The 26,177-nt window shown below is 39.7% G+C and overlaps 2 non-coding genes across 2 annotated transcripts; one reads left to right on the forward strand and one right to left on the reverse strand.

The window, feature by feature from the left end:
* The first annotated feature begins 20,316 nt into the window (after positions 1–20,316).
* LOC141616346 (small nucleolar RNA R71) lies at positions 20,317–20,423 on the forward strand. The gene has a single exon (XR_012530699.1). It is a non-coding gene; the product is annotated as a small nucleolar RNA R71 (small nucleolar RNA).
* Positions 20,424–24,549: 4,126 nt separating this feature from the next.
* On the reverse strand, positions 24,550–24,656 carry LOC141616058 (small nucleolar RNA R71). The gene has a single exon (XR_012530436.1). It is a non-coding gene; the product is annotated as a small nucleolar RNA R71 (small nucleolar RNA).
* Between the last annotated feature and the right edge of the window lie 1,521 nt (positions 24,657–26,177).

Below are 26,177 nucleotides of genomic sequence, written 5' to 3' on the forward strand. Positions count from 1 at the left end.
AGCTAAGAGGATAATCTTTCACCTCAAATTGGAATCACTCGATTATTAGTTTTAGAACTCGAGATATTGCCATCTGAAGGAGGCTACAATATCGTAAAGTGCTTCTTTGCTTGTTAAACTCGTACGCACCCATGATTTTGCTATCTTTAGGCCTTGAAACGCGCACCAAGCTCATTCCTCGAGTCAATACTTCATGTCAAATCCTATGCTAAACACTCGGGAACGGATTCGGCTCATTTACCGCTGGATTCTTCGCGTTTCTGCAATATTACAAGAAAACACAAAAATAGACGGAAATAGGAAAAATAGTAGAATAAACTACTAATTGAGCTCTGAAATGCGTGTAAAATAGGGTGTAAAACATCATATTATACACTACTCTTATCTATGATTACTTAACATATTTTACTTATGTCACAATTGTTCAAATAATACGAAAATCATAGTGAAATCCTCTCCTGTCTTGGTGCCCGTGGTTTTTTTTTATTCAAGGGTTTTTCCACGTATAAATTCTTATGTTAATTCCATATTATTTGTATCATGTTCATTTATTTATGTCTAGCCAAAATCCACAATCCGTTCAGCTTATAAAACTGAGTTAGATCACCCTGCATAATAAATCTTCGTAGAATTTTCTCCCCCGCGTGAAATTCTGCTAAAACAACAACCAAATCTAGCCAAGCAACAACTAAAGGAAATGGAGGCCCTAAAAGAAAAGATGGCCTAGGCTGAAGCTGAAGTCCAAAAGATAAAAGAATCTGAATCCAGCCTATGGCAAAAGTTGGAGAACAAATCATCAGGTTCTAGCTCCAGGATTTAGCCCGGGACCCCGCTTTCCTCCATTATCAAGAACATTAACTTATCTAGTTTTAGAAGTCTCACTCCTACTGTAATACCACAGAATTCTAGTCTCAGTGCACTCGGCCGAGTAAGGCGTCGAGTGCTTTTAGACAGGCTACTGTTTTGGGTACACTCGGCCGAGTTGTGAGGAACTCGGTCGAGTAGGGCGTACTCGGATGAGTACCTCAGGTGCTCAACCGAGTACTCGGTCTTACGGGTTGATTTCCACGGTTTGATTAAGATGAGAATGGGGTTATATATATATTTTGTTAAACACGTCATAATCTATTTTTTTTTGAAACATAAAACATTTCTAATCTCTTCCCTAATCATCCTAATCACATCCTAACATCTTTTTGGTGGAACCTTAAGCTTTTGGAGTCCGTAGTTCCATGTTAAAACGCATTAGTAAGTACTTGTTGTCTCTAATCAGGTTTAATCATTTTTGTTTAAGATTGACTTAAGCCCAAATCTGAGTAATTAGGCAAAATGGTTTAATTAGGGTTGATCTTGATACTAGAATTGTTGTGAATGTATGTTAGGTGGAGATTTCGTAGATGAGCAATTCTAGCTTGCATGATTATTGTTGTCTGTAGAATTTCCAATTAGCTGAGAATGTGGGTGGCGATCAATCGAGCTACAAGTGTGGTAACCACAACCAGGCTAGTGCTTATTCTGAAGGGTCTAGCTTTAATGGGGAATCTCGTGTGTGGGGGAAGAGGTGGTGGGAGTACGGAAGACAACGCTACCTTGCAATGCTTCAACTGTGGTAGGGTAGGCTACAAACGGTTTGAGTTTAAGAGTGCTGGAGAAGGAGGAGGCTTCCTGCAGGGGAACCATTTGCAAACTCAGAGCCAGAGTTTGGCGAGTAGTAGGCCAGCTGGGTCAAGGAATAATCAGGGAGGTTAGAGCAACAACAATAGCGGCTATAACCACAACAATGATGTATCATATCAGTGCCCGAACAACAGTGTGGCTCAGAAATCGGCGGCTAAGCCTAATACATCAGCGACCACTGTCCAAGGGGGAGGTTCAAAGAACAGTGACAAATCTTCATGATGGGTAAACATGCAGCTGAGGATGATGCGCAAGTTGTCACTGGCACTTTTCTTGTTAAGTATAAGCCTACTTTTTTTTTGTTTGATTCAGGGGCAACCCATTCATTTTCGTCTAGAGGTCATACGTTAACCATGGGTTTGGGGGAGTATGAGTTGGTAAAGGATAATGTGTTTATACCATCAGGGGAGTTAGTGTCATATCATAAGTTGTATAAAGAGGTGTCTATGATGGTCGGGCAGGTGGTCTTACCAGTTAATTTACTTGAGCTTCGTATGGATGGGTTTGAGGTCATAGTTGGGATGGATGAGTTGGGCAAGTATGAGGCCAAGATAGACTTTCGTACAAAAAAACTGTCTTTAAAAGGTCCTAAGGGAGTTAGAGTGTCATATTAGGGGCTTTTTGTAAAACCCAAGGTAAAGATGATTGCAGCGATGACTTTAAAGTCATGTTTGAGGAAGGGTTATCCTACGGTCCTTTGTCATGTAAGGGATACTTGGGTGGGGGATTCGTCAGCAGCAGAGATACCGGGGATAAGTGAGTTCGAAGATGTCTTTCCGGAAGAGATACCAGGGCTACTTCCCAAGACTGACATTGATTTCAGTGTTAAACTTAAACCAGGGATGAGACCTATATATAAGGCTCCCTACCGTATGGGACTAAAATAATTGGAGGAGTTGAAGAAACATCCGAGGGATACATTCGACCTAGTGTATACCCTTGGGGTGCGCCAGTTCTATTTGTGAAAAAGAAAGACGGTAGTATGAGGTTGTGCATCGACTACAGAGAGCCAAACCATGTTACCGTGAAGAATAGGTATCCTTTGCCCAGGATTAGTGATCTTTTTTACCAGTTAAGTGGAGCCGCGGTATTTTCCAAGGTTGATCTGAGATCGGGTTATCACCAACTGAGGATTGCGGATGAAGATATTCCTATGACAACTTTCCGATCGCGGTATGGTCACTATGAGTATGTGTGGCTATGCCTTTCGGGTTGACTAATACACCGACAGTATTCATAGCTTTTATGAACCAGATCTTCAGTTCTTTCTGGATAGATTTGTGGTGGTATTCATCGATGACATCCTAGTCTACTGTAAGACTAAGGAAGAGCACGAGGGGCACTTGAGGTTGGTATTACAGACTTTGTGAGATAACCAGCTATATGCTAAGTTGTCCAAGTGTGAGTTCTGGTTAGAGAAGGTGGCCTTTATGGGCCATGTGATTTCAAAGGATGGTGTAGCTGTGGATTCTAGAAAGATTGTGGCAGTGTCAAACTGGAAAGCGCCGAAGAATGTTGATGAAATTCAGAGCTTCTTGGGTTTGGTTGGTTATTATATGAGGTTCGTGAAAGATTTTTCCAAGATTGCTAGACCAATAACAACTTTGATGAGGAATAAGACCAAATTTCGTTAGGATGAGAGTTGTGAGACGACGTTCCAAAAATTAAAGAAGCGTTTGACTACAGCTCCCATTCTAGCTTTGCCTGAGGGAAGTGAGAACTTTAAAGTTTATACTGATGCTTTGAAGAATGGATTGGGACGTGTCTTGATGAAAAATGGAAAAGTCATTGCCTATGCTTTGAGACAGTTGAAGCCGCATGAAGAGAACTACCCTACTCATGATTTTGAATTAGTTGCGGTTGTATTTGCTCTAAATATTTGGAGGCATTACCTATACAGAGCGACCTTTAAAGTGTTTTCAGATCACAAGAGTTTGAGGTACATCTATACCCAAAAGGAGCTGAACATGCATCAGAGAAGGTGGATGAAGATGATTGTGGACTATGATATGGAGATTATCTATCATAAAGGGAAGGCTAATGTGGTTTCAGATGCTTTGAGTAGGAAGAGTGTGCATTTATTATGCACTGCCATATCACTAATGAAATTGAAGGATGAGATGACTAAGACGGAGATTCACATAATTCGCAAGGGAGATGCCAATTGTGATCTGACTATCGAACCCGAACTTTATGATGAAATAAAAAGGAAATAGGTACTTGATCCCAAGATTCAAAAGTGGAAGATAGGCGTGGAGAAGGGTACGGTTTCGAGATTTTCTATCCATGCTAATGGGAGTGTTCAATTCGATGGGAAGTGGTATGTGCCTAATGATGCTGAGTTAAAGAAACTCATTATGACGGAGGCTCATTGTACTCCTTATTCAGTACATCCGGGTGGTGATAAGCTCTACAAGGACTTGAAGAAGACGTTTTGGTGGCCCGGTATGAAGAAAGACATAGCGGAGTTTTTGGCTAGGTGTTTGACTTATAAAAGGTTCGACGGGGAACAACGGAGACCACAAGGTTTTTATTCAGTCACTTGAGCTACCGGAATGGAAGTGGGAATCTATTTCTATGGATTTCATTGTGTGGTTACCCAGGACTCAGCAGGGTAATAACATGATTTGGGTAATTGTTGATCGCCTGACAAAGTCAGCCCATTTTATTCCAATGAAAGATACTTGGAGTAAGATTCAACTGGATCTTGGATACAGGAAGCATGTGGTACGACTTCATGGGGGTACCAAAGGATATTGTGTTAGATAGAGATGTGAAGTTTATATCACGGTTTTAGCAAGAGTTGCAGGAATTGATGGGGACTACCTTAAAGATGAGTACGATGTTCCATTCTGCGACTGATGGTCAAACTAAAATGACCATCAATACCTTAGAAGACATGTTACGAGCTTGTGCGATGGAGTTTGGTGGGAGTTGGGAGGATAGACTTGATTTGATTGAGTTTTCGTACAACAACAACTATCATACGAGCATCAGGATGGCTCTATTCCAGGCGTTGTACGGGAGGAAGTGTAGAAGTCTAGTGTGTTGGGATGGTAGCACTGAAGTTGTGGTCTTAGGACCATAGATGGCACAAGTTATGGTTGAACAAGTACACTTGATTCGACAAAAGATGAAAGTAGCTCAAGATCAGCAAAAGAGATGCGAATTTGCACCGTAGGGATATCAAGTTTGAGGTGGGTGACAAAGTCCTTTTGAAGGTGTCACCTATGCGGTGTTATGAGGATTGGCAAGAGAGGGAAGTTGAGTCAGAAATTTGTTGGTCCATATGAGATTTTGGATCGGGTAGGTGAATTAGCTTATCGGCTAGCTTTGCCACCATCTCTTGATAAGGTGCATAATGTTTTACATGTGTCCCAACTCCGAAAGTATGTAAGTGATCCATTTCATGTGCTTGAGGTGGATAATATTGAGCTGGATGAAGCTCTCACTTATGCGGAGGTGCCAAAGGAGATATTGGATCGTAAGGTGCGCAAGACAAGGAATGGTGAAACTGTCTTGCTTAAGGTGCTATGGTCTAATCACAATGTTGAAGAAGCTACATGGGATCCCGAAGAGGCCTTGAGGGAGCGTTATCCACATCCTTTTGAACAGGTATGTTTGGTTACGGGCTCGTAATCATTATCTTTTAAAGGGGTAAGGAGATAATCGCACGTGTTTTGGGTAGTTTGAGATCGGTATGGTCATGTTTTGAGTTGTGTGGTCATAATTGGCTATGGTTGGGAATATGGTTAGTGTCTTTTGAGTTGGCTGTTCTTTTCAAGTTGTGTGGTTAGTAGGTTGGGTTATGCATGGTTGTATCAGGTGTGGTGTGAACTTCGGGGATGAAGTTCATTTTTAAGGAGGGAAGACTGTAATACCATAGAATTCTGGTCTCAGTGCACTCGGCCGAGTAGGCGGTACTCGGTCGAGTAAGTCGTCGAGTGCTTTTAGATAGACTACTGTTTTGGGTGTACTCGGCCGAGTTGTGAGGCACTCGATCGAGTAGGGCGTACTTAACCGAGTACCTCGACCGAGTACCTGGTCTGATGGGTTTATTTATGTGGTTTGATTAAGATGATAAGGGAGATATAAATATTTTTTTAAACACGTCGTAATCATTTTTCTGAAACCTAAAACATTTCTAATCTCCTCCCTAATCATCCTAATCACATCCTAGCATCTTGTGGGTGGTACCTTAAGCTTTTGGAGTCCGTAGTTCCATGATCAACCGCATTAGTAAGTACTTGTTGTCTTTAATCAGTTTTAATCACTTTTGTTTAAGATTGAATTAAGCCCTAATCTGAGTGATTAGGGGAAATGGTTTAATTAGGGTTGATCTTGATACTATAATTGTTGCGAATGTATGTTAGGTGGAGATTTTGCAAAGGAGTAGTTCTAGCTTGCGTGATTATTGTTGTCTGTGGAATTTCGAATAAGGTAGGATTCCCTACTCAGTCTTTCTAATATTGTTGTTCGTTGCTGTGGTGATTATTAGTTTCCTATTGTGATATTATTGTGGTGATTTGGTATTGTTGATATTGATTGTGAAGCCATTGTCGGGCGATGCTCTTCACTCCCATTTTCGCCTCTTGTGGCTCCCATCACAAGGGGGGTTTGCACATTAATGATATGGGATTTCTTGTTCCGATGAACGGGGCATAGGTGGCAAGGCTGCAATCTCCCACTGGCGGTGTGGGTAATCTGTTGCGATGGATTACCTAGAAGATCTGGGCTACGACTCAAAGAAGGATACTTAGAGATTGGAGTTGAATTGTTACAAGTTTGAGATTGGTTGGTTATTATTGTGTTGTTATAGCATGTTTTATTGTACAATTTACTGACCCCTATTCTGTAGTTGCAAAACCTGTGGTGATCTATTGGAGGATGGTGAGTAGATATCTAGCAGGTTGTGATTGCTTAAGCTCTTGCGGGACGGATGGGATGTCGCTGAGTCTAGCTGTTATCATAGCTTCCGCTGTTAGCTAATAACTTTATTTTTATGACGGTTGTATTCACTTTTCAGTTTTGGAGTTTTGGTTTAGAACTTGCAACCTTGTTAAACTTTACTTTATATTCATAAACGTTTCATTATGGTATCTTTGATATGTACTGCCTTGGGAAACCGAGATGGTTGCACTCCCGTTTGCTAAGGTAGGCCTTGGTAAGACACTTTGGTAGATGAGGTGTTACACCTACAAAGAACAAAGAAATAACTCTTGACTAAGATGGATATGATATTCGTGATGAGAGTGCCAATAGTTACAAGACAGGAGCAACCTTAACGATGACAATGGTCCAGGAGATCAAAAGCTTCATCAGAAAATCGAGAATATACCTACAATTTCTGCCAGCATAGAAGAGGCCAACCTTGACAACTATGCTGACTTATTTTTTATAGATGAGATAGCAAAAGTGGATGTACCTAAAAAATTTATGGTACCATCCATGAGAACCTATGATAGAATCGCAGACCCTTAGAATCATGTGGCTTTCTACACGCAATAGATGTTAGCCGCATCAATACCAAGTGATGGAACCACCTTTACCGGGTCATCGTTATAGTGGTACATCAACCTACCTAATGGGAGTATCAAATCCTTTGCAGATTTGGTAAACACATTCAACCAACAATTTACCAGTAGCAGGGAGCTTGAAAAGTGATCTGTGACATGTACAGGATAAAGCAGAAATCTGATGAGATGCTCAGGACATTCCTTGCCAGGATAAACAAAGAGAAGGTGTCCCGACCTCAAGTCTATCTTGGAAATTCTCCGGTTCCATTTAGTTGATCAAATAAGTCATCAATTCTTGGTAATGGATACTTCTTCTTCATGGCGACATTGTTTAATTCCAGATAGTCGATACATTTTCTCATGCTATCATCCTTCTTTTTCAGAAAGAGTGCCGATGCTCCCCACGGCGAAACACTTGGTCGGATATACCCCTTATCCAACAATTCATATAGTTGTTTCTTCAATTCTTCAAACCCTTTTGGACCCATACGGTACGAGCCTTAGAGATTTGTCTCGCTCCCGGTTTCATGTCCACACTAAACTAAATCTCTCTTGGTGTAGGTAATCCGGGCAGCTCCTCTGTAAATACGTCCACAAATCTTCCACTGTAATACCCGCTCTGCTAGGGGCCCGTTGACTAATCGATTGACCGAGTGTAGTGTACTCGGCCGAGTATGTTCCATACTCAACCGAGTACGCGTCTGAAAGTGTGCTGATAAATAACGCGGAGGCTACGACTTAAATTATTTTGGCTATACGTTTCATCATTTATAAACCTAAGTTAGTTTCCCTCTCAATCCTCCCATCTCTCACTACCCAATCATGATTTAGTCATGAACCCTAATTTAGGGAGAGAGATAACTTATGCATGGAGTCATCGAGTCGGGTCATCGCCGTCGTCGGCATCTGATTAGTCTTCAAGGTGAGTTTATGGATATTCGTTAATTTCATAGTCAATATGAATAATATAGTAATAGAGAATAATCGTGGTTATAGGGTATGATGTGGAACGTTGCTAGGCGTGATGTGATTGATACATTTCTATGGAGTAGCGAAAAGGTAGGGTTTTCCTGCTCAGTTTCAGTTATTTTTTGGTTGATTGATTTGGGTTGTGTTAGCTTTTATTATGAGTGTTATACTGTTTGAATTTAATTACCATATCGTGGTTATGGTGTGGCGTTGTAACAACGGTTTTGATGTTGATTGTGGAGCCATTGTCGGGAGATGGTTTTTACCCCCATGTGCCTCTTGTGGCTTCTGTCACAAGGGGGATGTGCATATTAAAGATCTGGGTTCGCCTGTTACAATGAGCGGGACTTAGGTGGCAAGGCCGCAGTCTGTTGTGTGGTGTCTGTTGGAGCATGTATCTGGCAGGCATTACATTTTGCACATTATTCAAGGCAATCGGCCCTCAGGGTTGGCCAGTAATAACCAGACCTGAGTATTTTGCTTCCCTGGCTTCTTCCACCTTTATGGTTTCCACAACATCCATCATGTATTTCCTGAAGTACTTGTTTGGCTTTATGTGGTTCAAGAAACTTCAAGTATGGTCTAGCCTCAGATCTTTTGAACATAGTGTTATTGATAATGCAATAGGTAGAAGATCTAATTTTAAATGCTCTAGTCTCATTCCTATCCTGAGGTAGTATACCTCGTAGGAACCAGTCATAATAAGGTTTAGTCCATGAATCATTGTTGTTGAACCATATAGTTTATATGTTTGTGTTTTGATGATGTCAAGGTGTTTTATATTTTATATACTTGTTGCGTGTAATCGTTTGTCTAAGTGTTTTAGAATCAACTTATTACAAGCGAGCAACAAAGGAGATTGTGATGATAGTATGAAATGTTCAAGCCTCTATTCAAGATCAAACGATATAAAGATTCATTCAAGATTTATATGAAGACGAAGTCCGTCTAAAGATTAATCACGCTTGGATGATGACGTAGCCTATACTCAAAGATCTCTTTGAAGATTAGAATAGTATAGGTGATTATCTCGTAATGATAATTAAGGATGAGTTTCTTGAATTGGTAAAGTTATAGCTTTGCAGCTATAACATTACTAGTAAAATAGCTCAATGTTATAGCTCTCCTACTATAACATTGAGATGTTGAGTTTATTATACACGACTTATAATATTTCAAAATTGTTTTGAAAATTGTTTATAGTTTATTTTAAATGTTTTGATAAAAGTATTTATATAATAAAGCCCGGTTTAATGCGGAGTTTGGTTTTATGTTGGCCGTTGACTAGTAGTTGTTCTGGACCAACTTATGAGTTGGACCTTGCTACTAATTAGGCTTTCAACAAAACCTCTCTTAAAACCTAAATTCTAACCCATATATTGAGCTAGGGTTTGCACGAGTCACAAGGCTTATGAGCCGTGACATCTCGTGTTACCTAGGGTATATTTGGTAAATATTTTATTCTATAATAATATATTTACATATCTTATATATCTTACTTAATATATTTGTTTATGATAAAAGATATTCTTGTTTTAGGAAATCTTGTCATATCTTAGAATTTATAGTAAAGATAATATTTGAATAGATTATATTCTATGTTTTGGAATATTATTTATTATCTTTTAAGGCTTTTAGGAAAGAGATAATAGAAGATATAATTTGTTAACATATCTCTTTTATTCGGCCAATTAGGGTTTCTATAAACCAAATTGCCTTGCTCTTTCTTTCCTATAAATACTTTGCTCTTTACAACATTTAAAGTAGAGACCTTAAGCATAAAAATTGATTTTAATTTTAAAAAGCAAACCGTGTGTTTTCAAGCAAAAACCGATTTGTTATTTTTGAAAGGTCGTGTGTTTTAAACTCGTATACTCGTTCTTATTGTTATCATTATTAGATAATAGTGCTTAGTTGATTTATTACTTGTTCATTAACGTGAACCTTTGCAAGAATCATTAGTGCTTTCTTATTAGCGTAAGTTAGACACTCGAGTATTTAACGTTACTCATTGAGTTACAGCTAGAGTTAGTTGTACGAGTTGGGTTAGTAAATTTGTAATCCATAGAAAGGTACTAAATTTATTAATCGAGAATAGTGGACGTAAGTTTCGACTTGTGAAACTGAACCACTTCAAAAACCGTGTGTCTCCTCGTTCTTTCGTTCGTTTGTTTTACATTCACTAGTTGATTAGTTAAAGTTTAATCAATAAACTTTAAATAATCAATTACATACACATACTCGAAAAAGCTTTCAAAAGTTTTAAATCCTCAATTCACCCCCCCTCTTGAGTATTTTGGATCAATAGACTCTTCAATTGGTATCAGAGCCTCGTGCTCTTGATTGCCTAATCGCAAAGAGGCTGATCTATCTTATTTTTCATTTATCTTATCGTTTTATATTCCGCTGCATATCACGTGATAAATGGATTTCAAATATCTCAAGTGTCCTGTCTTTGATGGGAAGAATTATGGATTGAGGAAAAACATGATGAGTCACTATGTGAAAGGTCACGATTAGGAGTGCTGGAGGATTATCCAAAATAGACCGCACAAAATTCTTGTAGCATCCGAGGAAGGCACTACCTATGAGAAGAAAGAAGAGGACTATATCGAGGCCGACTATAAGAAGGACGAAAATAACTCCAAAGCGATAAGTCTCCTGCAAAACGGAATGACTTCTACAGAGTTTGATCGGTTTTCTTCATGCTCTACGGCCAAGGAGATATGGGAAGGGCTTGAACTAGCTTACGAAGGTACTTCCACTGTTAGGAAGCACCGAATATATTTGCTTATGCAAAATCATGAGCTGTTCATTATGGAGCCTAATGAGTCCTTAGATAGTATGTCCGCAAGGTTTTCAAGCATCATAAACGAACTGAAAAACCTAGGTAGGAAATTCAGTACTGAGGACATTTCTAGAAAGGTTCTTAGGAGCCTAACTAAGAAGTGGCGTGCTAAGGTCACTGCAATGGAGGAATCACGAGATCTTGAAAACCTATCCTATCAAGAACTCATCGGTGCTCTCATGACCCATGAAATTTCTCTTAACAAAGATGACGCTGAACCAAGACGTAATAAGAACATGGCCTTAAAGAGCGAAGAAGTTGACTCTGAACTAGAGGATGAAACTGTTCTGTTTTCACGCCGTTTCAAAAATAAGATATTTTGAAACAAACAAACAAAATCATCCTACAACAACAACAACAAGTCATCCAACAAAAAGGTTACTGAATCAAAGTCATCTTTCACAAACAGAGGTTGCTTCAAGTATGGAGAATCTGGTCACATGATCAAGGATTGTCCAACATGGGAGAAGATCAAGGACAAGACAAAACGTTAGAAGACAAAGAGAGAATTCAAATAAGTTATGATGGCTTCGTGTTGGGGAGACCTTGACTCAGAAGATGACGAGGAATCTGAAGACGACGAAGTTGCCAATCTTTGTCTCAGCAGCGTTAGTCTTGACCTAATCTCCGACAGCAACGATGAAAGCACAAACTCTCAATCAAATTATTGCTTTCTCGTAGAATCAGACGAAGATGATGATGAAGAGGTAAGTTATCTTGAGCTTAAAAAACGTGTTAAGAAATTGCCTAAAAGTGCTTTAATTGAATTCTTTGAACAATCTCTTGATAAGTGTCTGATCAGTCCGTTTCGCATTCACAATTGAATAGATGTTGTCGTTGGGTCACGTCCGAATCAAAACACAATTTATAGCTTCACAAACAACTCTACAATTAGTAAAGAGGCAAGTAAAGGTCGGATCCCATGGGACGGGAATTGAGATGAGATTTCTATTGAAACTAGTGGTGTCTTAGGGGTGTCACAATTTGGATTGATGTAGAAGGTCACTAACTAAAAAGCAATGAAAGTAAATAAGCAAGATGAAATAAAAGGGTTGTAAACAATTGATAAAAAGCACTAGGGTATCATGGGGTCATAAGGGAATCATGGGAATTGATCATACAAATATGTTCTCAAATTATAAGCAAGCAATTATTGTTGTGATGGATTGAGTTGGGTTATATCTTACAATCCTAGGAAAGTTTGGGTCCTGGAGCCGAATCGATTAGATTGTACAACACCTACAAGTCGACTTAATCTTTCCTACTCAACAACATGCATGGTCTAATGAGACTCGAGTTGGTTTATGTCTTACAAGTCTCATTGAAAAGATAGGTGATGGGTAAAAAATGCAAGGATTCATAGGCTCACATTTCATCAAACATAACATGTGCATGAGTTGAGATCAAAACATGCAAGCAAATAAACCATGAAAGCATATTAATTTAAGCATGAATCATTCCCCATGTTGGTTTCCCCTAATTACCCATTAACCCTAGATAGGTCACTACTCACTCATTATCATGTTGATCATGCTAGCAAGGTTGTCAATCATACCAACAAAATGAAACATGATGAACAAATGAAAGTAATTAACAATAATTAAAAAGGGATTAAGAGAATTATACCTACTAATGATTCCAATAATAAAGCAAAGAATAAAAGAAGTACTTGATGCTTGATTGAGAGGTTGTCAATCTCCCAATAATAACCCAAATAATCTTCAATTACCCAAAATAAAGGATGAACAAAAGAGAGATTAAGGAAATAAAACTTGTATTAAAACTTGATTAATTGTTGATTATAATACTAAAGAGAGATTTGATTGATATTAACTACTCTAATAATTGATAAGAAGAACATTCTCTTCTAATTAGACTAATGGGGTATTTATTGTGGAAATTAGGTGGATGCATTAGGGTTAACTAAAGGCTAAACTAGTAATTACACTTTTTAGATTGAGCAGGGAGAAGCCGATATTTTTCGAAGGAAGGGCTTCTTTCTTTGAAGCTTGAAGAAGACGAAATTGTGCTGGACTGGAATCCGGGCGTATTGGTGTCGGGACGGGCGGATTGTAGCAGGGGAAGACGGGCGTCTTTGGGAGAAGACGGCCGGATTCTGGTGGCTGCTGCCCGGGTGTCTTCGGCAGAAGATCACGGATTGTGCTGTGGAGGACGGGCGGATTCAAGGCAATCCGCTCGGATTGTAGCTCAGCTTTGTTCCTTCTTCTTTTCTTCCCTTTTCTTCATAAAATCCTTGGGGATTTCCTCGGGGATGCAAGGATCCTTCCTCAACATTTCTCATCTACTATAATATGTACAAAGGCCTTCTAATCTTGTCTCTCCCTGATGCTTGGTCATTGAATTCAATCAATTTAGTCTCATTTTGCCATGAAAATGCAAGATTTGCACTTCCTTCCTACCAAGAGATCAAAATTTCAATGAATATGCAAAACAAAGAACTAAAGACAATAAATGACCTAAATATGCACTAAAAAGCATGGGAACAAGGCTAATTCGGGGGCTAAATATGCGCTAATTATGGTCACATCAAATATCCCCAAACCGAACCTTTGCTCGTCCTGAGTAAAGAGGTGACAAAGACTAGGACCATTATTTAAACTAACCTAATAACATAGCCAATATGAGACAATTAGCGGGTCTCACTCCGCCCCTTCAACTCACAACAAGACAACCATGAGGTAGGATGCCTTCTTGCAAGGCAAGGTGGGTCTTGCCAAAATGGCGACACATCCAAACATTAAGCACACAAAATCAAATAATGGATGCATCTACAAAAGGAATAGCCACTTCCTCATCAAGTGGCGGAGGCAACTAAGAGAGAAAAAATTTAAGAGCATATAATCCTTCACAAATACTAGTTCAACAAATTACTAAGGCTAAGAGATGGCACTAAATCACCTCCAAATGGTGTTAAACTAGACTACTTTCGTCCTCAATTTCCAAATGCTTTCGTTAAGAGCGATCGGATGGTGGTGGAATGATGATCCCTATGATGCTAGTAGCATATGACATGACAAGTCTCGAATTCTCTACAAAAGTAAAGGTCATGGATCGTCCCAAGCTCGACAAAGTGGTTTGACAAAAGTCTTTTTGGGAATGAAATGCTCAAATCGTTATAAACAAAGGGTGGATATGACTAGTATTCAAAATTTGACCTCATTTAACTTTCACATTTCAAAAATTTAAGATGGGGTTTGTCCCTTGCGGGCTAGTGTCCTTTGCTTTCGCCAATCGCTTATTAGGCAACCGGTTAACCTCTAGACAATAGCTTTTCGGGGTGATAGTCACTCTGTCTTTGGGCGGTTGAATTCACAACCGTGTGGGGGCCCAATTCAATGGATCCCTCTCAAAAGCACATCGAAGTGGTACGCCTCCATCAAAACAACTAAATTTCTCAACATTTCAACATTTCATAACATTTGAGGTTTCCTTGGCAATAAATTACTTCCACTTGACAAAATCTTCGAAATGAGCACTTTAAGCTTATTGATAGAAAAGTATTTTTGGGTTGCCTTACCACAAGGTCAATCAAGGTCACCTAGACAAGTTAACCAAGTCCACATCGCATCATGGGGTTGGATAGGTGACTCACATGCAAACCCTTGACTAGGCTTTGGGTCATGGGTCAAAAGACACTAGTATGACACAATCTAGGGTGTTTTAAAACCATTCTAGTAGGCAAAGTCTTAAGTTGAAAAAGTATTTGTAATGGCTTAGTTGCTCTTGTCAAAGTTCTCAATTAGGCACTTTTCAAAATATTTTATCTAAATGCAACTACATGCCATGATGCAACTATTATATACATCCTAATGCAAGTGATTCTATCAACTAATATGACATATAAACTAAATACAAGTCCTAAGTTCACATTGTTATACCGCATCAATCAAAATAAAGCCACATAGTCATTAACATAAAGAGGAAAAAGGTGATTGGAAAGATCATACCATGCGGTCTTCATGATCCTCATGTCTCGGATGTGGCGTAGTCAATCAATGTGAACAAGGATAGAACAAGCAATATACAATATATACAATAAAAGTTAAATTTTTATGGTTTTTCGAAATTTTTCAATTTTTTTGGATTTTTGAATAAAAGTTAAGTTAGAATTCCCCATCCCCACACTAATATGGGCATTGTCCTCAATGGCCAAAATGATGGGAAATTATGCAAACATGATGCATGATTTCTACACTAAATGCAAGCTACACTAATCTACACTACATGATGCATGGTTTTTGTTTATGACGGAGAGGATAATTTAGATTACCTCCCGTTGTGTATGCATTGACTTCCCCAAACCGATCTAGACATTATTGCTAATGTCCTAAGGTTGGGTGTAGTTCATGCACACACTATGCAATGCATGAAACTAATTTTGTCATTTTGGATTTTGAAAGGTGGGAACAATAAAATGAGAACACCTCAATGGGGCCGAGGTGTGAGTCCTCAATGGTGCTAGGACTACTCCAACAATGATCAAGATTAATAAATAGAACAAAGAGAGAAATAGATAAACCTCAAGAGGGTAGGAGCCTCTAAAGCTTGCTAATCTTCCATCATATCATCATTACCATCACCTTCCTCACAAGAAATGGTCTTATCACCACTTTCTTCTTCACTTTATTCTTCACCTTGCTCATCATCCTCTTCTCTTTCTTCACTAGCCTCTTCATCAATGTTATCATCAACCTCTTCATTACCGACAACCTCATTATCACCCGGAACAACCCTAGATGCACTCGGAAAGAAGACTTCCCTATCCGCCCAACTAGGCAAAGGACATGATGGGTCAAGTAGTCCTTGCCTAGCTAAATGTAAGAGGGGTGGATATTGGGCTAAGTAAGCATTTTTCCGATCCTCGAAAGCTTGCTTGTGCATCTCTTGCATGAGAAGAGTCAAATAATCATTTCTTGCTTCAACGCCTTCCGGCTTGAACTCTTGGTACTCGAAAGGGTAGGGTGGTGTGACAATGGAAGAGGAGGGCATTTCAATTTCACCCTTTTGTCGTCGGATAATGTACTCGGCCTCTTTTGAAAGGGGAAGTAGATAGTTGGTCCGGTGGACACTCAATCGACAAATCTTTGAAGGCAAAGTGAAAGATCTAGCCTCACTAGTGAGCCATCCATACTTGGTGTCAAGAGGGTTATGGGTAACCCACTTGTACTTGTATATCATTGTATTAATATCAATGAGATGACCACCCTCTTTCGCCTCATACTTGTTATTTTTGTTGAAGTTTGGATCAAAGTATTTAGCTAGGATAGTGACTAGGCCTCCATTCACAATACGGTGGTGCCTTTCTTCCCACAATCAATATTTAACCATCTATCCACCAAGAGCCTTAGAGAGTTAAAAGGCTTGGTGAATTCCCTTCCAACGTTCAAAGCCGACTCAAGAAGAACAAAATCGAGTTTGGTGAAATGGTTGGTGTCTTTTCTTGCAATGATGGTGTTCCCTACGACCTTGTGCCACACTCTAATTCCCGGATGGTAGACTAATAGAGCGCGACTAGCATGAAAGTCTTCAAATTTCCTTCCGGAAATCGCCTCCCAAAGAGGGTCGGGGTCATACTTGCCAACATTCTTAAAATAACTCGGTGAATCACTAAGACCCAAAGCTTTACCCATTTCCTCAAAGGAGATGCGCCTACTAACATTAGCTAGACGAAACTCAATGGTCTCCATGGTCTCAACCTTGTTAACTTTCAAAGAACACAAAAATTCTAAGGTAAGGGAGGGGTATGTCAATTCTTTTGATTCAAACAATTTCTCCAACCCCATGGCTTTAAAGAAGGCTCTAGTTTGCTCAAAGAAACCCAACTTTTCTAAGGTATCTTCACAAATAAACTTGGTGGATAGAAATGATTTCCTAGCAAACTTGGCAAAAGTGTCCCTGTGGGATTTGGAAATGAAAATTACCTCCGGATAGTTCGAAAGTTGAGCAATTTCCGGAGTAGAGGATGTTGTTGCTTCCATGGGAGATTGTTGTTGTTGCACTTCCAAGTTTGGGTTAGCTACCACCATAGCCAATGCTTTCTTTGCTTGAATACTCTTTTGTCTTGATGAGAGTGCCTTTGCCTTTAGTGCCTTTGCCTTTGTTGCTTTTGTTGCTCTCTTAGTCCTTGCCATTGATGAATAAACCAAGAAAAGAGTGAAAAATCTTCAATTTCTAGTGCACCCAAATCGATTTAAAGATGAAAGGCTTTGCCTTTATGAATTCAAAAATCGACTCAAAGGTTGAAGATTTTGTGCTTGGTTTTGATTTTGGTTGAAAGAGGAGTGATTGATTTGTTGTTAAAAGGATGTTTTGATTTGATTTTGGTGAATGTTGTTGAGGAATCTTGTTTTTGTAATGGAGAGGATGAGGGCTTTGAGGGTTATGAGTAGTGTTATGAATGAAGGAATGAAGAAATGAATGTGGGAGGGGGTTTATAAAACCCGAAAAATTTGAAATGCAGGGGAAGACGGGCGTTTTCTGCTCGGGACGCCCGTATTTGGCCTTTTCTGGGTTGGGAAAAACTCGCCTAAAGACGGGCGTCTTTCAGTGAAGACGCTCGGATTTGCAAACACGGGACGGGCGTTTTCTACAGAAGACGGGCGGATTCCTTTACAGGGATTTTTCTTGTTTTCTTCAGCCAAGAAGACGGGCGTCTTCCTTTCAGGACGGGCGGATTTTTAAAGATGGGCGGATTCGAATGCAGGACGCCCGGATTCGTTGACAGTCAGAAATTTCAAAAATTCAGCTCATGTTGGACGGGCGTCTTCTACCCAATATGCCCGGATTTCCTGAAGACGGGCGGATTCTCCTGAATCCTCTCGGATTCGACCCCTTTGTACCCGGATTCAGTTCCATCCGTGTACTTTGCCAATCCCTTGCCATTTTTCCATTCTTCTTCATATCTCGTGTTCTCCATTGTGGGGGCACTACGAAGGCATGGATAGCCTAGGCAATTGCCATCCCCACACTAAGCTAAAGCACTACACAATTGAAATTATTAGTCCCTCCCTCACTTCTCTCAAACATGTTAATTTTCTTGATCAAAGTATAAAAATCCAAGAATGACAAAAAATGCAATATAAGAATTGAAATGCAAGTTAGGGAGTTAGAAATATTTACAATTGATGGTTTAGGGAGGACTCCACCAAACTCTCATTCTTGATGGGATGTCAAGGGGGCATGTTCAAGGTGTTGTTGATGTTGCTCAACACCTTGAAAAAGTAATCAAATGCTTGTTCATTATCATGATAGAGGTCTTCAATAGACCTTGGCCCTTTTTGTCGGTCTTGATCGATGGCATTAACAATGTAGGGATAAAAAATCCCTTCAAATTCGTCGTCCCAAAGACCACATACTTCATTAAGTTGATCATTGAAAATCTCTTGATTTGATGGAGACAACCTTCCCATTTCCTTTTCTTGGCCAATAAGGCCGTCTTCTTCATTGCTTGACTTTGGTGAGCTTTGCAAGCACTCTTTGTCACAATTCACTTGCTCTTTGAATGGAGCATCTTCAATTTTCTTCTTCCATTGGAGTTCCGACTTCTTCTTTTCATCCTTCCGACTATAATGATCGATCATAAAACACGGTTCATGTAAATGGGGAGCTCTCATAGTCTTGTCAAGATTAAAAGTTATACTCTCATCTCCCACTTCTAGAGTGAGCTCACCATGTTTTACATCAATCACCGCACCCGCGGTGTGTAAGAAGGGTCTTCCTAGAATGATTGGAATGTTGGAATCTTCCTCCATATCAACAATGACAAAATCCACCGGGATGAAAAACTTCCCAATTCGTACGGGGACATCTTCCCATATCCCTAATGGTGTCTTCGTCGATCTATCGGCTATTTGGAGTGTGATATTGGTGCACTTAAGCTCTCCCATCCCCAACCTTTTACTCACCGAGTACGGCATAACACTCAAACTAGCCCCTAGATCACATAAGGCTTTGTTGATCGTGGTGTCGCCAATGGTACACGGTATTGAGAAGCTTCCCGGATCCTTTAGTTTTGGAGGTGAACTCCCTTGAAGTATTGCACTACTCACCTTAGTGAAGACGATAGTCTAAAGCTTCCGGATCGACTTCTTCTTTGTGAGGATGTCTTTCATGTATTTCGCATAGGCCGGCACGTGATTGATTAATTCCGTGAAAGGAATTGAGACTTCCAAATTCTTCACAATTTCCATAAACTTTCCAAGTTGGTCATCAAATTTGGGCTTGGCTTGACGACTTGGAAAAGGAAGTCTAATCACAATGGACTCCTTCTCTTTGTCATTGTCTTCATTTTTCTTTGAAATTTCTTCTTTTGATGATTCTCCATCTTTGGAGTTTTGCACAATTTCTTCCTTATCACTACCTTCCACAACTTCATCCTCAACTTGCTTCTTCGGTGCTTCATACCTTGTACCACTTCTCAAGTGAATTACACTAACCGTTTCATGTCTTGGGGGATTACTTTGAGGTGGTAATTGCCCCTTTTGTCTTTGTGAGTTTGAAGATGCTAGTTGAGTCAATTGGGTTTCCAACATCTTGGTGTGAGCTAGAATGTTGTTGATGGTGGTTTCCTTTGCTTGACTATCTTTTTGCATTTGAGTGAAAAATTCTTGTTGATTCTTTTGCATTTGGAGGACCGCTTTTTGGACATCAAAACCTTGGTCATTTTGGTGATTGTATGGATTTTGATTTTGGTAACCTTGGTTTTGGTTGTAAAAGGGTCTTTGATTTTGGTTTCTTATGGGAGGTGGAGTGTATGTTGTTTGAGGGTTTTGAACATTTTGGCTTTTGTATGAGAGATTTGGATGAAATTTGGTGTTTTCATTGTAATAGTTGGAATAAGGGGTACCACTCTTGTATGCTTGGAAAGCATTCATTTGTTCATTTGTTCCCCTACATTCACTTTGGTCATGTGCCAAAGTTCCACAATTCTCACATATCCCACTTGGGATTGACGAGGATGCCGTCATGGCATTAACATGATGCTTTGGTGATTTTGAGGCTTCTTCAAGTCTAGCCATAGCTTTTTCAAACTTCAAATTGATTGTGTCAATGTGAGCACTAAGTTGAGCACCCAATTGAGTAACAGAGTCCACTTCATGCCTTCCTCCTCTAGTAGCCTTGTGAGGCCTACTATATTGTGAGTTATGGACCGCCATTTCCTCAATCTTGTTCCATGTTTGATTGTCATCAGCTTCGGTGAACATTCCATTTGATCCCATGTTGAGAATGGTCCTTGAATCTTCATATAGACCGTTCCAAAATTGTTGTACCAAGAACCACTCGCTAAGTCCATGGTGAGGACATGAGCGACAAATTCCCTTGAACCGCTCCCAAGCTTCATACAAAGATTCTTCATCCCTTTGCTTAAAACCCGTAATTTGAGCTCTTAGCATGTTAGTCTTTTCCGGTGGGTAGAACTTTTTGTAGAAAGCTAGAGCCAACTTCTTCCAAGAATCAATTCCGAGAGTGGCCTTATCAAGGCCCTTCAACCATTGTTTCGCGGTGCCGATTAGAGAAAAAGGAAATAAGACCCATCGAATTTGGTCTTGAGTTACACCGGTTTGAGAAATCGCATCACAATAGTCACAAAAGGTTTCCATATGAGAATGAGGGTCTTCACTAGTCATCCCTCCAAATTGGCTCTTTTCGACTAATTGGATAAAGGCGGATTTGGCAATAAAATTTCCGGTCAAATGTTGTGGTGTGGGAGTACCATTGGGTAGGTTCTCCTCGGTGGGTACGGAATGTGATGAAAACTTAGGCATTGTGGGTTGATTTTGTGGGGGATTTTGTGTTGGGTTCTCCTCACCTTCTCTTGCAAAAGGGTTGATGAACTCAATAGTTGGTTTAATATCCACAACCTCACTAATACCTCTCAAATTCCTCCAAGCAAATCTCCTATTGTTTGTCAAGGTTCTTTCAATTTCACGATCAAAAGGTAACAAATCACCTTGTGACCTTCTAGACATGCAAAATATCAAACAACTTGAAAACAATTAGAACAAACCTTGAGGAGTTTTACTTCCCCAAGGCAAAGAAAGACACAACTAATAACAATATAAGAAAATCTAAATCAAGATAACACCGTCCCCGGCAACGGCGCCATTTTTGATCGGTCCGTTTCGCGTTCACAATTGAATAGATGTTGTCATTGGGTCACGTTCGAATCAAAACACAATTTATAGCTTCACAAACAACTCTACAATTAGTAAAGAGGCAAGTAAAGGTCGAATCCCAAGGGATGGGAATTGAGATGAGATTTCTATTGAAACTAGTGGTGTCTTAGGGGTGTCACAATTTGGATTGATGTAGAAGGTCACTAACTAAATAACAATGAAAGTAAATAAGCAAGATTAAATAAAAGGGTTGTAAACAATTGATAAAAAGCACTAGGGTATCATGGGGTCATAGGGGAATCATGGGAATTGATCATACAAACATGTTCTCAAATTATAAGCAAGCAATTATTGTTGTGATGGATTGAGTTGGGTTATATCTTATAATCCTAGGAAAGTTTGGGTCCCGGAGCCGAATCGATTAGATTGTACAACACCTATAAGTCGACTTAGTCTTTCCTACTCAACAACATGCATGGTCTAATGAGACTCGAGTTGGTTTATGTCTTACAAGTCTCATTGAAAAGATAGGTGATGGGTAAAAAATGCAAGGATTCATAGGCTCACATTTCATCAAACATAACATGTGCATGAGTTGAGATCAAAACAAGCAAGCAAAGAAACCATGAAAGCATATTAATTTAAGCATGAATCATTCCCCATGTTGGTTTCCCCTAATTACCCATTAACCCTAGCTAGGTCACTACTCACTCATTATTATGTTGATCATGCTAGCAAGGTTGTCAATCATACCAACAAAATGAAACATGATGAACAAATGAAAGTAATTAACAATAATTAAAAAAAGATTAAGAGAATTATACCTACTAATGATTCCAATAATAAAGCAAAGAATAAAAGAAGTACTTGATGCTTGATTGAGAGGTTGTCAATCTCCCAATAATAACCCAAATAATCTTCAATTACCCAAAATAAAGGATGAACAAAGAGAGATTAAGGAAATAAAACTTGTATTAAAACTTGATTAATTGTTGATTACAATACTACAGAGAGATTTGATTGATATTAACTACTCTAATAATTGATAAGAAGAACATTCTCTTCTAATTAGACTAATGGGGTATTTATAGTGGAAATTAGGTGGATGCATTAGGGTTAACTAAAGGCTAAACTAGTAATTACACTTTTTAGATTGAGCAGGGAGAAGTGATGCGTGTCTTTTATATGATGTTTTATACCTCATTTTACACGCATTTTAGAGCTCATTTTAGTAGTTTAACCTATTATTCTCCCTATTTTCGTCTACTTTCGTGTTTTTGTACATTATTGTAGAAATGTGAAGAATTCAACGGAAATTGAGCTAAATCCGTCCCCGAGTATCCTGCATTGCATTTTGACGTGGAGTATTCACTTAAGGAATGAGCTTGGTGCGCATTTCAAGGCCCGAAAGACAAATCCACGAGATCATAGAAGTCAAGTACCAGCTAGAGCAGTCGATCGACCACTACCTTCAGTCGATCGACCACTACCTTCAGTCGATCGACCAAATCACTGGATCCAGAGGCTACTGTACACTGCTAGTCAGTCGATCGACCGCCCTTCTTAGTCGATCGACCACATCGCTGCTTCAGACGAGAATTAAAAGATCGAGGAACTTAAAGCCCATTGTGGTTAGGTTTTAATAATAAGTGTTACGTATATTTGCTATATAACGTAACCTAGTTTCCAGAGATTTTCATTCAGAAATTTACCTAGTTTTACATTCAGTTTAGTTTATCAAATAATTAGGGTTTGGGATTTTATTTTGCATTGGATTTTCGTTGTGCTTTCAATCATTCCGTTACAATCCTTCTGCAAATTTCGGTATTCCTTCTGTTTATCTTTATCGCATTGATAGTATAGAAATCGTTAGCTAGTTTCCCAAAGCCGATTTTGTTGTTTTATGTTGTCTATTTGTTCAATCATCTTAATCATGAATTCGATAGTAAATTACGTCAATTTCATTGTTGTCATCACCTCTAGTATGAGTAGCTAAATTGCTTGTGCTAGGATGTAGGGGAATTATAGTGTAGGCGGCGTAGAATAATGCGGACTGAATCGCGTGTCAGTCGATTGACTGACATACTTGGTCGATCGACTGACCTCGTGAGGTTTTACTTTCGTTTTAATTGTTTTAAGTTCTTTATTCAACAAATCGCGTGCACACGACTAGTTGAATATTTAGGATATGACTGACCCATTAGATCGAGAGATAGGGACAATTGTTAGATCACCAATTAAAATGACTAAACTATGCTGAGATCGAAAGATAGGTAAAGTTTAGATTATAAATCACTTTTCAGGACGAGAGTCAGTATTAGTGATATTAGGGATTTATAGCGACATCGAAAGATATTATCTGTTAAGAGTGGACCGAGAGGACTTCTTGTTTCCCGCCTCATGTGTTTGATTTAGACCGACGTAGTTTGCTGCCGCCGAAACTATAGTGAACCGACCATCCTAGTACCCCTTCTTTTATCTGTTTTATCCGTTTATTTAGTTTATTGTCTTTTATTGCTATTAGTATAGATCCAATCAATTCAACCCCCACTTTATTGTTACCTTAGACCGAAATTAAGACAACTAAGAATTACATCTGCCTCTCTGTGGTTCGACCCGACTGCCGCTAGCTATAGTTGTAGTTGGAGATTATAAATTTATTTTTGACACCTCACGACGGGTATCAAATTTTGGCACCGTTGCCGGGGAGGCAATTGTTCTAATTTTTAGTTGTTTTTATTTAGTCTTTTTTAGTTTAAGGGACACCTGTTCCTTAAACTTTTCTTATATTCTTTTTGTAGTTTCTTCTTATGCGCAGGTCACAAGGTGGTGAACTAGTACCGTTCAATCCTGAGATTGAGAAATCCTTGCGCGAGTTGAGACGATCACAAAGGGTATTACCGACAGAGGAAGAGCTGAGTACTCTGTCAAGCTACTACGAGAATGCTCTGTTCGAGGAAGATCCACCCACATCTCCTGCTTCTATTTCTTCAGCTGAGACAGTCACTTCTCCGGAAATTCCAGTCATGGCTGAAGAAGCAACTATAGCAAGTCATTCTGAGCCGACAGCCGAAAATCTTTACAAGGGATTCGAATTACCTGGAGCTGATAGGAAATTTGAACCAAAGCCTTCCTATATCAACCTAGTTGAGAGGAACCGATTGGGAGCTGCAAATGAAGATCCAGCCAAGCATATGGAGATATTTATCGATTACTGCTGCTCTATTCCCCGCCAACCGGTGTAACCCAGGACCAGATAAAGGAGACTATGTTTATATTCTCACTCCGTGATGCTGCAAGGGAGTGGTACAGAGATCTGGACCGAGCCGCTTATGGGATCACCGGCTGGAACTCCTTAGCCCTGGCATTTTATAAATAGTACTTCCCTGCCTCGAAGACTAATGCCATTAGAGATCAGATCACGAGCTTTAAACAAGGGCCGGATGAGAATTTTCATGAAGCATGGGTTCGTTTCAAGAAGCTGGTGCGAATCATACCGCACCATGGGTTTGAAAATGTAATACTCCGTATTTATGGTCTTGGGGGTACTCTATCGAGTAGCCCTTACTCTGTCGAGTAAGGGTATGTCGCAGAATAAAATAGTTTCTGACCTGATGGGTACTCGATCGAGTAGCTGGGGCACTCGATCGAGTAGGGGGGTACTCGATCGAGTACCTTGGGTACTCGATCGAGTGTCCGGTTTTACGGGGGAGTTTTCTCGGGTTTTGTTAATTACGCGATTAAGGTATTTAAACCAATTCGTCTTTGTTCTAAATCACTTTTTACAAAACCTAAAATCTGTTTAAGAGAGAAAGCAACTTGTCTTCTTCCTAATCGCGTTCTTGACAATTCCCGGAGTTCAGACGGTCGGTTTGCATCGTAGTTTGTGTCGTTGGATTCCTTGCGTCGAGGGTAAGCTTTTAATGTAATTTATATAACGTTTTGTTAAGTTTAGTGAAACCCTAATTTAGTAATTGGGGGTTTTTAAGAATAGTGATTGAATAGTAGTATCCGTGTGTTATATGTTAGGAGGAGAGTTCATAGAAGAGGCGTTTTGAGACAAATTTGTAGATACCGTCTGCGTGTGTGCTTTCCGGTAGGATTTCTACTCAGTATTAGTCCCATAATGGGATATTGGTGATGTGCTGTAATTAGCTGTTTAATATATTGATTGTAATTGTGTTTGTGATTGTGGTTGTGGTTGTTGATGGTTCTCGAGATGCGTTCTCGGCTGAGTGGGGTCACTTGCGGGAGTGATCTCACGCCCTAGTTTCGCCCTTCGTGGAACCCGCCACGAAAGGGGATGTGCACATTAATGGACGGGGTTATCGCTCGTACGATGAGCGGGGCTTAGGTGGGAACGGCATGCGGTCCCCCACTCGCGGGGTGGTCCAAAGGGACGATCGGTGATTGAGAGATTGTTGGATGGATGTGTGTGTGTGTGTGGCAGTTCAGCTGTCTGTTTGTCTTATTGTTGTTATCTGTTTTGGATTGTGTGATTAGTACTGACCCCGGTGTTGTTTTGTAAACCTGCGGTGATCCATTCGGGGATGGTGAGCAGATTTTGAGCAGGTATAGAGATGATACGGGATAGCTGGGATGGCCACGACATGACGATAGAGTCTTCCGCTGTAGTTTAGCATTTATTTATATTTCAGTTTGAGTAGACAGTTTGGAATAATGTATCTTACTATCAGTTTGGATTTCAAGGATTGTATTCATTCATTTAAACGATTAATAATAATGTTGTTTCCTTATCGTTGTTGTTTGATTATCATACCTCGGGCAACCGAGATGGTGATGTCTCCATACCTGAGTGGTCCTGGTAAGGCACTCGGAGTATGGGGGTGTTACAAATGGTATCAGAGCGACGATCCTGAAACCTGTAACCAATGAACTTAATGAACATAGGGAGTCAATTAAAATGAACCCGGGGTAAAAGTTGTAGGAGCTAGTGCAAAGGCTTGGGAGACGTCCTAAAGTCGCGGGGGTCGCCCTACAACCTTGAACCGGTCACGTGGGGAAAATGTG

Source organism: Silene latifolia, chromosome 11 (genome assembly GCF_048544455.1).
Source record: "Silene latifolia isolate original U9 population chromosome 11, ASM4854445v1, whole genome shotgun sequence".
NCBI classification, from domain to species: domain Eukaryota; kingdom Viridiplantae; phylum Streptophyta; class Magnoliopsida; order Caryophyllales; family Caryophyllaceae; genus Silene; species Silene latifolia.